Source organism: Mirounga angustirostris, unplaced genomic scaffold (genome assembly GCF_029215605.1).
Source record: "Mirounga angustirostris isolate CCGP_5_RB_7025 unplaced genomic scaffold, mMirAng1.0.hap1 SCAF_4, whole genome shotgun sequence".
NCBI lineage: Eukaryota > Metazoa > Chordata > Mammalia > Carnivora > Phocidae > Mirounga > Mirounga angustirostris.
This window is the reverse complement of record NW_026991712.1, coordinates 111,861,624-111,874,498: the sequence shown is the minus strand read 5'-3', so window position 1 is coordinate 111,874,498 and position 12,875 is coordinate 111,861,624. Positions and strand designations below refer to the sequence as shown.

At 41.0% G+C, this 12,875-nt stretch overlaps 1 protein-coding gene across 4 annotated transcripts in view; it reads left to right on the top strand.

Moving 5' to 3' along the window:
• The window catches only part of LOC129045712 (atherin-like), a 49,330-nt gene extending 37,379 nt beyond the window's left edge, over nucleotides 1-11,951 (top strand). For 2 of the 4 annotated variants that reach the window (XR_010410842.1, XR_010410839.1), the window contains one exon: nucleotides 10,892-11,951. The gene's annotated coding sequence lies outside the window, so the exon portion shown is untranslated. The remainder of the gene's footprint in view (nucleotides 1-10,891) is intronic. The other 2 variants (XR_010410843.1, XR_010410837.1) reach the window with 1 other exon arrangement.
• The last annotated feature ends 924 nt before the right edge of the window (nucleotides 11,952-12,875 follow it).

Genomic DNA, 12,875 nt, shown 5'->3' with positions numbered 1-12,875 from the left:
CAAATATATGTTGAGTGTTAAACAATGAGTTGGGTGCTATGCTCGCTGTTACCAATACAGATTAAAAAAACACACCAGCCCCTGATCCCAAAGATCTCACAAACCGGTAAGAGAGACAGATTCCTTAATAGAGAATTACAATAAGAGCTGTGATAAAGTCAAGATCAGGAAGCTATGATATACAGGAGGAATATGAAATCAGCCTGGAGGAATCAAAGAAGGCCTTCTGGAGGAAGTGATCCTTGAGTTGATTCTTAACGGATGAGTGAGTTTTTGCAAGATGAAGAAGGAAAGAGGGTGTACTGGTGAAGAGAAGAAGTTAATTCAAATCCCAGTGAACAGTGGGTGAAAAAGCTAGACAGGCCACAAAAAGAAGATAGTCTGAAAGAGCATGACTTATTCTGAGAGACAGCCAGCAGCACACTGTCTTAGTTAGCTTGGACTATTGTAACAAATTAGCATAGACTCAGTGACATAAATAGTCATTTATTTTCTCATGGAGTTACAGTGGAGGTTAAGGTTTCAACATATGAATTTTGAGGATACATAAACTTTTGGTCCATAACATAAATCATGACAGAAAATATGACATAATTTGAGGAATAGTAGAGAAAGAAAATTGAGAGGTAAGAAATTTAAGGTATGGTGGACAACCATTAGATATACTAATATGCTCACAGTGAGTCCCAGTTCTTTGCGAATGTCCTATACACAGGAGGGACTCTCTGATGGTCACACCTGTGCCATGTGCTCCTGCCATGAGTCTAGAAATCAAGGTGGCCACTCAGAATATTATTCCTAGGAATTCTGAACCTAGAAGCAAGGGACACAGAGCCTGAGAGTCTTTAAATTGAGTCCCATTAATGATAACCCTATAGAGAGAAGGGGCCCCACAAACAGTGTACAATCAGCACCATTATAAGTGGTAGCCCTGGTTTCTTTTTTTAAGTAAACTCTACACCCAATGTGGGGTTTGAACTCACAACCCTGAGATCAAGAGTTGCACGCTCTACTGACTGACCTAACCAGGCATCCCTCCCTGTTTAAGGTTTCTTAACTTCTGCTCCTGACATCCTCAGATTTCTCCTGGTTCAGGTTCTTCCTGGCATTTGGTTGTTCGATTCCTCCAATTCCATAAATTTCTCCAATATTTTTCCAATAAACTATACTCTCTTTTTTTTTTCTTGAGTTAGCCAGAAGCTGGCTTTTGTTCCTTGCAGCCAATGGCATTTACACTGTTAAAGATTATCATATCATGTTAGTATATCTGGATTTTACCCTCAAGACAATGGAGAGTCACTGAAGGTTCTGAGAAGGGAAGTAACATGATAACTTTGTTTTGGAATGATCATGGTTTTTGTGGTATGAAAGATGGGTAGATTAGAATTATAGAGATTGTTTAGAAGGTTGTTATAAAATTCTAAGCAAGAAATAATGAGGTCAGAATGAATAGAGAGGATGAGTGGATTTCAGAACTATTGAGAAAGAATTAGAACCAATAAGAGCTTGGTGACCCAACAAATGGTAAGAATTGGTGCATTATGAGGCAAAGATGCCGGCAGAAAGTTGGATCCCAGTGACTGCAGAAATGGAAAACACTGCCATTCAGTTAAGGCGGAAGACTCAGGCAGACTGTAACGTGAATTTCATTTGTAACATACTGAGTTCTGGGTAGTGGTCAAACATACAATTAAAAGTCTCAGCAATTAGATATACTGATTTGGAACTTAGGAGCAAGATTTGACCTCTAGACTTAGGGACCTTGTGCTTCTTGGTTGCTCATGCTGGTGACCCTTGGCAGTGGTAAGAACACCCTGGAGAGATGTGAAGAGCATTCAATAAGAGGAGGAAAAGAAGAGGGAAAAGAGTGGAACCTCTAGCGACAGGAGATAATATTGAACTGAAAGGCAAGACGGTAGAAGGTTTCAAGAAGGAAATTTGACAACATTGTCAGTGTCTTCAAGAGGCCAAATAAGGCAAAGCCTGAAAATTCAATTGCCCTGAGAAATTAGGAATATACTGCTGACCGTGGAAAAGTAACTTCAGTGGACAGTGTGAGACTGAAAGAGATTGGAGTGAGTTAAAGTGAGAAAGAAGGGGCAGCTGGGTGGCTCAATCAGTTGAACCTCTGACTCTTCATTTTAGCTCTGGTCATCATCTCATGGGTCATGGGATTGAGCCCCGCATTGGGCTCCTTGCTCAGCAGGGAATCTGCTTAAGATTCTGTCCCTCTGCCTGCCCTTGCTCTCCATCTGCCTGCCCTCGCTTGCTTGCTCTCGCGCTTGCTCTCAAATAAATAAATAAAACTTTTTTTTAAAAAAGTGAGAAAGGTAAAATGACAGTGTAGACCCTCCTTACATTTTAAGCAGTTTTGAAATTATATTGTTGAGGAAAAAGAAGATGTTGACTAGGGATACCTAGAAAGTTCGGAGGTTAGAGATGGTTAAAAGAATAGTGGCACCCAGGGCGCCTGGGTGGCTCAGTTGGTTAAGCAACTGCCTTCGGCTCAGGTCATGATCCTGGAGTCCCGGGATCGAGTCCTGCATCGGGCTCCCTGCTCGGCAGGGAGCCTGCTTCTCCCTCTGACCCTCCCCCCTCTCATGTACTTTCTCTCATTCTCGCTCTCTCAAAAAAATAAATAAATCTTAAAAAAAAAAAAAAAGAATAGTGGCACCCATATGTACAAATACATGTTCCTCTCCATGGGTGCTAGGAAGAGGGTAGACAAGGTGGACAGTTGGATTGACTCAGGACTGGGATTACTCCAGGCTGGTATGTAGAAGAATGAGGAGACATACAATTGAGGGTATTAAGCAAGAAAGAGATTGAAAGAAAAATGTATCATTGTTTTTAAACTGCCTGGTGGAGGGAATGAGAAGAGGAGACTGAGAAATTGGTGGTTGGGTGTAGGAGTCAAGGCTTTAGTGCTTTTGATGCAATTATGAAATATATATTGATAAGGTTAGGAGATTATGCTCAGATACTAGAGTTTAAGATTTCAGAGATGGAACCATTCCAATTGATGACAAGTTCTGGGATGTGATCAAGAGTGTAGGATAGAAAAAGTAGATAACAGGTCAAGATTAAAGATCTGTGAGGCTAGGCTGCTTGAGCATGTTTATATGTTGATGAGAATTCATTAGAGAGGGAGAGTGTAAGATTTACCTTGTGTCAGTCAGAAGGAAACAGACAAAATACTTTGGGATCATTTGAAGGGACTATGTACAATGGTGTAGTTATAATATAGGGAACCAACAAGTGATTGTAAGGTACCCTGGGGCAAGAAGCAGCAGAACAATGACCTAAGATTTAAAGGGATGAGGGAAGGGAGAAATTACCAGAACTCAGAAGGAGAAGGCTCTCTTGAGAGGACAATAACTTTGCTCAAAAGGAACAGCCAACCCAAGAAGACTTTGAGGTGAAGATGTCAGAGAAATATATGCTCCTATCTCAGGCTCCTCCCTCTCTCAGATCTCCTGCTGGGGCTTCCCATTGGCCAACCCTCCCCCAACCCCCAAGAGAACAAAAGGCAAAATCACCTGCTGATACAGTTCATACAGACTTCACCTCCCCCAGCAAAGGCAGGGTAGAGAAGGATAAGAAGTGGCTCTGGAGAGGCAAACAGAGCTATCTAGCCTAGTGAAGTTAGAGATACAGGCTAGGGAAAGGCAAATTGATAGTGCAGATTTTTGACAAGATGGGAGGGGATGAGATCCAAGTCTCAGGTAGATGAATTGGGCTTAAAATAGGAAGGACAACTCTTTCATTATGTGAAGAGAATTAATAGAGAATGGGTTCCATTTTGTCTGTGAAGCAAAGGTCATCAACTGAGATTGAGTGGGGAAGAGATGATATTACCATTAGGGAACACGAGAGAAAGCCAACCAGAGAATTGTATAGGATTGCTGACCATCCTGGATCCCATATGAGGTCTAGTCATGAACTGGAGGTGAAATCAACCTTTCCTTTGTGTAATTTTTTTCTCTACTGCTATTTAATTGCTCATGTTCAGGCATGGAGAAAACAGGTAGATAGGCCCCATGGATTGAATTTTTGCCAAATGGAGGCCAAGGAGTTTTTGAAATGGTGAACCATAAATCTAAGTTACAAAGGGAGGAAAGCGAAGGCAGGAGAGGACTAATGCATATGGAAAGAGTGGAGGAGTTGGTAGAAAACCGGGTGCCCTGAGAAGACACCGTTGAACAAACTCGCAGGAAAGACGACAAGTTGTACAAGAGTGTGATGCTTGAACTCGTGATTTTGAAGTTTGCATTGGTCTGCACCTCTTCGGTTATATGTAGCAGAAACTAAACTCAAAGTAGCTTAAAACAAAAAGGAATTTATTGGCTCATATAACTGAGAGGTACAAGGGCAGAGGGGGTTCCAAACACCCGATTCATGGGATTCGAGGATACTATTAGCGCTCTCTTTTTTCATTTCTAAGGTTTCTTAAAGGTTTCTATTCCTTATTCTCTCTTGCAACAGACAGACTTTCTCCATAGGCTCCATAGGAAAAGATGGCTACTGGCAGCTGCAAGTTCACCTCCTGGCATCTCATGATCCTTTAGGCAACAGTGTTTATACACCAAATTTTCTGGAAGGACTGAGATTTACCTTGCTTGGGTCTCAGCCCAACCCTTGAGTGCACTGGGCACTATATAAACTGTCTTATATCCACAATACTATTTAATCTTCATGGCAACTTCCATGGAATACTGAATTTGATGGTCACTGGTTGCCTCTTCACTGTCCATTCTCTCTTGCCTTTTCCTAGTAGGACCCAGATTTTCTTTGGGGATATAGGAGCTCCCCCATTCTTTGCAAATTTGTTAAAGATTGACAGAGTCCACTCTCGGTCCAGTGATAGTCCCTGACTGATTAAATTGAGTCAGAGTCACCCACCCACCTGGCCTTTCATGGGGATTTATTAGTATTTATTAGTAGGATTTATTAGTAGCTCTTTTTAACTCATATACATATACTTTCTTTATATTGCCTAAGTAGAAAGAGTAAAATTACTTTTAAAATAACATGTATTTTCTTTCTATTCTAAAATTATGTCCATTATAGAAAATATAAATGGTAAGTCATTTAGAGTTGGACTAAGAGTTTATGGTCATTTCTACAAAGATCAAGCACTGGATCTTTGACCAGAAAAAAAAAAAAAAAGACTTCCTTATTTATTGTTCCACAGAAAAATCACCTTGACTTTGGTCATTTTCCACTTATATTACCTGATTGAGGAACACCAGTCGTGATGAAAATGAGGATGATGTGTATTAAAGCAATCTCTCATTCTCTCTCTTTCTGTTTCTTTCTCACATTCTCTCCTTAGCTTTATGTTTATTTGTGGTCATTGGATTGTACATAAAACAAGTTCAGCATAGCTCTTAAAGATTGTTTTTGTTTTTTTGCCTACCATGTATTAATAAAAACGTTTACTAAAGAGCAAGGAAGTAAGTGTCCTCAGGGTCGAGAACCTGTGATGTTATTTTCCACAAAAATAGATGGAGGCATAGAAGAATAAGTACTCATATAATGAATTCATTCATAGGGTTTCACATACTTAATCTTGCAGACCCAACTCGTGACAATACGTTTATGAAAACAAAACATTAAAAAACCTTAGAAAGTCATAACAAACACAACGCTGCCGAAACTCTGCTCCACCACATCCCCAGTTCTAGTTTGGATGTAACACAAGGGTTTTAAATTGCACTGGGTGGAGGCCCTGGCAGGAAGGAAGCATCGGATATTGCTGGAACATATCTTTGTTTGAGCAACAGCTAATGAGAAAGGTCACCATTATGCTTTGCTTTCAAACACTGTGTCTGTTTTGAAATGAATCCTGAACATTTCATCACAAATGCTGATTTATAATCATTGAAGTATACAATCCTGTAATATTAACTTGTTTTCTCCTACGTGGAAAATAAAAACCAAAGCCTATGCTCTCACCACTGTTTTGATCAGAATATGGCAGTAAAAGATAAAATGACTTCCTATTTATGGGTTCAGGGCTTTTAGCTATTTACAAAATTCTAATAGTGGATTTAAAGAAAATGATACTTTTATTTTCCCCCTGGAGTTTTAGTGTTATTTGTATTCTTTTAAACTCATTGCCAGTGTTAGAGATGTAAGACTTTCTGGACTTCATTTCCTAACATTTTATTGCATTTGTTTAGTGGATCAAGTCAGTGGCACTGAGATCCTAAGAAAGCTTAATTTTTTTCTGTGCAAAGTGTTTACTGACAAATGCAATAAACTTCAGAAGGTCTCCTTCCAGGATGGGCTGACTTAAATCAAAGACGGTAAAAGCAGTAATATTAGTAATAACAGTAAGAGCAGATTTTTCGGCTACAACTTTGGGAGGGGGGAGGAATCTCTTAAATCTCTCCGTTTATATTTTTGGTTTTCCCTGTTGGCCAGGCTGTTGTATTCCCATGTCCGCAGCACGTTCCACTGTGGGAGCCTGGAGCTCTCAGAATAAACTTTGGGAAACGCTGGGTCCACCCTCTGGGGATAAGGGACCAGAGGGAGGAAGGGGAGGGGGTAAAGGAAAAGGCAAGGGGACGGCTGTCTTCCTGTGTTTGGATGACCTTTCCTTATGTTTATCTGGCGGGACTGGGCAGCTATGCCGGGCTCCGTGTCAGTCTGCCATGTTGGCCCCATGTGATCTGTTTCTTAGCTTCGTATGGGTAAAGCTTTGCTTCTGCTGGAAGGACTAGATTTAAATCTCGGAGAAAACAAAAGTGTACGAGTCTGGGAGGGCTGAATACCTGGAGAAAGGAGGCTTAGCCAACATACACATATGCCTGTGTCCAAGGGGTTCCTAAGGGAATAATCTGGGAGCCATCTGAGGCAGGGCCCACCTGTGCTTCTGTCCTTCCACTGCGCACGAGGCTAGAGATCTTCCTTCTCCTGAGTCCTCAGCGTTCAGCACAATGCCCCCCACCCGCGGGTACTCCATAAATATTTCATAAATGAGTAAATAAAGGAACGAATGAATGAGCAGCCATTGAGCAGTGACTGGGCAACGAGCAGCGGGTTGTACGATACCTAATGTCTTCTCCAGTCCCTGCTCCAAGGGCCCTGGGTAGTAGCTCCAGTTCAAAGCAACCATTTTCAAACCTCCCTGGCTCACATTCCTAATGCCTGAATCACTTGTTTCTTTGGGGCGGCCGAGACTAACTACTCTGGTTTCCACCTTTCCTTTTCTGTGTTGACCTCTCACCCTGGCCTGGCCTTAGCTTCAATGTTACTCCCCATAGAAGCCATCCCTTAATGCCCTCACCCTTCTCCATCTAAATTAGGCACCCCTTGTAAACTTCTTATGAAACTCTGTTTTCTTCATAGCACATGAGACAATTTCTAATTATGTTCATTCGTGTGATAGTCCATGCTATGTCTGCTTTCTCCACTAGATTACACACTCCTTAAAGACAGGGAACCCGGTCTCTTTTCTCAGCACTCTGTCCTCAGCACCTAGCACAATAGCTGACATAGAGTAAGCACTCAGCAAGTATGTGTTATGTGAATGAATGAGCCAATCAGAGAATGGATTATATTTGAAAGGAGAATTCATACTAGGTTACTGAGTGGAGGTGGAGGATAAAGGTCAGAGTCCAAAAGCTTGATCCCAGTCAGAACTTGGACACTTCATGAGTTTGAGATTCTGGAAGAGGACAAAGTGGTTAACAGATATAAGTAATGTTGTGCATTTACCTTTGGAAGCTAGCTAGCACTTGGGGTTCCTGGGAGTACTGGTAACTTTCTCTTTCATACCCAACCTAGCAACTCCTTCTGCTTTTTCAGTAACAGAGGGGTTTTTTTTGGTCACCAGGTATCCAAACCTCAGAAGGACTCTTGACTTTTCCCTTTTCCTCATGCCACGCAGCTTCATAATACTTCTTGTTAGTTCCATCCTTCCCATTCCACTGAGGGCCACTTGATCCAGTATACTAGTCAAGTTTCTTTCTCTTGCAAGTTATAGAAATTCAACTCCAATTAGCTTAAAACCAGGAATGTATTGGATCATGTATCTGGGAAGTTGATGGGGGCATTTGGCTTTAAATGTGTCTAAATCTAGGGGTCAGATGATTGCTCAGAACTCCACCTCTCTCGCCATCTCCCTGCTTAGCTTAAAATGGCAGCTATGACCCCTGGTTCATGGCCTCCTCAGAGCACCAGAGAGGACTCTGACTGCACCCATGAGACTATTCCTGAATCAGTCCCTTCAGGGGGAAGGGGCAAGACTCTGATTGTCCTGGCCTGGGTAACATGCTTACTCTTGTGGCTCTTGTATGGGGGGCAGGAGCAGTGGTAGAATCACAGAAAGAGTTCCTCAAGGAAAAGACAGATTTTGTTACCAGGATGAGTTGAGGAAGTGGTGCTAAATAATCGAGAACAATAGAATGTCTTCCTGCAATAGCCACCCTGTGCCAGGTGCAGCAGGGGGGTCCTTAACCTACACGAGGCAGAATATACAGGAGAGATGGGGATGCACTATGGAACCAGATGGCTATCTCTTCCTCTTTTTAGCTATGTTATTTTGGGCAGATTAACCTCTCTAAATCCAATTTTCTCATGATGAAACAGTGCTATAAGACATTCAATAGAATATTATCCATCCTTGAAAGTGAAGGGAATTCTGACCCATGCTACAACATGGATGAACTTTGAAGACGTATACTAAGAGAAATAAGCCTGCACAAAAGGACAAATGCTATGTGAGTCCACTTATATGAGGTACCTAGAGTAGTTGAATTCATAGAGACAGAAGGTGGAAAGCAAAGGCTTGGGGGCTGGGAACAGGGAGTTACTTTTTAATGGGTATGGACTTTCACCTTGGGAAGATGAAAACAGTTCTGGAGACGGATGGTGCCGGTCATTGCCCAACAGTGTGAATGTTCTTAAATCTTAAAAAGAGCTAAAATGGTCAATTTTCTGTTATATATATTTTACCAGAATAAAATAAAATGATGAGGTAAGGACTAAATGAGACAACAGGCATAAATGTGAAATATTAGTTCTCATAATAACCCCTAGAATGAGGTATTACCTCTATTTTTATAGAGACTAAATGGAGACTTGGAGGTTAAGCAACTGGTTCAAGGCTACCCAGCTCAAAAGTGGCAGACCAGACTCAAACCCAGTACTTGACCCCTGAGCCCTGCTGTTTTCCATTATACCACATTTCTTCCCCACACACTGTTTACTAGCTACTATTGCCTGATTAATATTTTAAAATGTGCTTTGATTATATCAAGCTCCTGCTACTCAAAAACTTAAGGGATCTACCCCTAGTCTAAAGCCCAAATGCCTCCTTTGGGCGCAATCCTCCTTGCAGTCTGACTCCAGTTACTTTTCTAGCTTTACCTCAAGGTCAAGGCCCTACTTTATCCTGCCCTCTGTTATCTATGTCCATAGCATATGCTGGTTCCCCTGCTGAGATGATGGTGAAACTCTACCCACCTTTCAATGTTCAGGTCAAGACCCAACACCTCCAGAAAGCCTCACCTAACTGAAAGAAAGACATTGTCACTTCTTCCCCTTACCTGCCTTAGCATTTATCATTTGATAGTAATACATAAGGCAGTGCTTTCATAGAAATTCTTATTTCAGTTGTTCATGTCTTATCTCCACAGCAGACTCTCTGCTTATGGAAAGCAGGGATTGTGTTGGTTTTTCTTTACATTTCCCTCAATGCTGGCTTGGTGTTTTGTATTGTGTGGCAACTTAGTAACAATTTCTTAATGATGCTGATATAGGAAATATGATTAATGATGACTAGTTCACACAACTATGATTTGGATTGAGGAAAAGCATGTATTATTCCCTTTCTTGGTAGAGAAGGTACTGGAACTTTCCCCTGTATTTTTAGGCCAATTCAGGACATAATGGTTATACTCAGCTTGGAAATAAAAAGATTGAGCCTGGTCAAAAAGCTGATCTGCTGGTAGACCTGTGTGAGAGGTAGATGTCTCTTGCTGATTAAATTCTGAGAAAGAGAAGCAAGTAAAACCATTTACAAAGCAACCAGAGACAAAGCAGTGTTGTTTTGTTTTGTTTTGAGCACATCTTAGAAAATATAAAAGGTCATTTCAGGTTCTGCAAATAGTGTGTACTGTTCAAACACTACAGATTCCCTATAGGCACTGGAAATGTTATCATAGTATCTTCAAGCCCATAAACCTTTGTAAATGACACTATCCTTACCTCCAGCACTTGCTCAAATGCTAGTCCTCAGTGAACTGTGTAAACGATCTGCAAAAGCTCCCCAGGAAGAGAATCAGGGTCAAGGTGCTAGAAACAGCACCAAAGCTGATATTCAGCAGAAAGCCCTAATGCAGTAGTTTTGAGTGGTTATGAGGTTTGTTCTGATTGGCTGCTTCCCATTCTTTAACTATTTTGAACATCAGCCCTGGGCAAAGGGACCAGCACTGGAAGTGCAGGTAATTCTATTTGGTAGGAGCACAGAGCACCACTGGGAGACTGACAGATGAGGCAGGCAATATAGGTAAGGACCAGAACTTGAAGGAATCCAAATCAACCATTTGGGCAGATAATCCATAGAAAATTGTTAAGGAGAAAATTACTATTGAGTACATTTTCAAAAGATGAGTGATACCAGTCAATAGGCTTTTATAATGTGCTGAGTGAGAGATGATAAAGTCTTGAACCAAGAATTTGGCAGTGCTAATGGATAAGAGGAGATAGATGTAAGAGGTATATTTTTAAGCAAAATTGACTAGATTTATGATTGTTTGGAAGAAGTGGGGGAAAAAGTGTCAAGAGGAGTCAGAATCTGAAATGTGAATTTTCTAATTGGTGGCATGTGCCAAGAATACATTGATGTTTCATGTTTTATTTTCCCTCTCTTACCTCAAAGTTCAGGGAATATGTTGTGGTTGATCATCCAAAACACACGAGCAGAACAATTGCACATGAGGCTGCTGACAACTCTTGAAAACTACGGTCACCTGATTTGACCACATTTTGGTCCAGTGAGTCTACACAGGAACAACTTCTTTAAAACTGCCTGAGTTCAGTTTGCTGTGGCCGAAGCAGATATGGAGAAGGTTCTGAAGGCTGATGGCAACTATGAAAATGGCAGCTGGATGTCTTTGGAAGAGGCCATCTCCAAACCATCCCACAGGGCTTCCTTTCCTCTTCCCAGTAGTTGAGCTCTGGGTATCATTGGGGTTGTTACAGCTACTTTGGGTCTTTCCCCACATATGAGGCAGTCGGGATGGGAATGGGGAGCATCCCACAAGTCTGGGAAGCCCCGAAGGAGAGACTCTGAGTTATATTCCCAGGATGGAGAAGAGAATCACGTGGGTTTGCAGGGAGAGAAAAATGGAAGAGGATTGATTTTATGAATATCCATCATCAGTCATATCCATTGTCATATCCCTTATGACTGCCTTCTTTAATCGCTCTTGAATTTTGCTTGTCTAAGTAAAGGAAAATATAATAAACCACAATCTGAAACATTAGTAGACTTTTACATTTCATCTAGATCTTGGATCTTCAACTTTATAACTCGGGATTTTATTTTGAATGATATTACTTCAAAATAGGAGCAATTTCTCCCCTCAATGAGGACCAAGACTACAGTATCTTTACAGTTTTAAAAATAAACTGTTCTTTGGACCTGCAAAGAAATATTCAGATGTCATAACCTGAAAATGCCTCAGAATTTTCCCACACTCTAACAAATCCCTAAACAGCCAAATGGATATGCACCAACATTTCTAGATCCCCCTGGGAGCACATTTGAGAATGTTTAGCACAGAAGAAAATATATACACACTCAAAAAAATAGGGGTTTACACCAAAAGTGCTCTCCTGTCAACACAAGTATCTCAAGTATAACATGATAATATATATAAGATAAATTATTTATACAATACAGAGAGCAGTGTAATTTAGACTTCTTGCCCACAAGTCAACATTTTTATTTTATTAAGATGTTTATAGAAACAAAACAAATGAGCAAAGGAAAAAAAAAAGGAGAGAGAGAAAGACAAATCAAGAAATAGTCTCTTAACTATGGAGAACAATCTGATGGTTATCAGAGAGGAGGTGGGTGGGGGGATGGGTAAAATGGGTGATGGGGATTAAGGAGTGCACTTGTCATGATGAGCACCCAGTGTTGTATGGAAGTGTTGAATCACCATATTGTGCACCTGAAACTAATATAACACTGTGTTAACTGTACTGGAATTTTTTTAAAAAAGATGTTTAAGACAACAACAAAATAAGAAAGTTGCGTCTCTATTCGGTGAATGAAAAACACATATTTCTATTCTATCTTTACTGAAAGCAAGACAAAGAAATTAAAATATCTTAATTTGGGGGTGCCTGGGTGGCTCAGTCAGTTAGTTAAGCCTCTGCCTTCAGCTCAGGTCATGATCCCAGGGACCTGGGATGAACCTATCATGGGACTTCCTGCTCAGTGGGGGGTTGGGGGGGGTCCTGCTTCTCCCCCTCCCTCTGCCCCTCCTCCCTGCTTGTGTTCTCTCTCTCTCTCTCAAATAAATAAATCTTTAAAATAAATAAATAAATAAATAAAAATATCTTAATTTCTTTTGTCCCTCCCTCCCTCTGTTAGGCTTATCTTAGCCACACCCAATCCCAGCATGAGCCCAACTAAATCATTCTCCTGCCTACTCCTAAACTGATGAGCACTGATGGAAAGCAGCACCCACCCTGGATGAAGGTGCTATTATAAATTCTTGGCTGCTTCCTCACCTGCAGGACAATCTAGAAAGCTAGCTCTTTTGCTATCCGTAACAATTATTTCACACTTCACTCCCCTCAAACATCTGATCTATTCCTCCATGCCTTATTGTAAGTGGATGGCTTTGGGT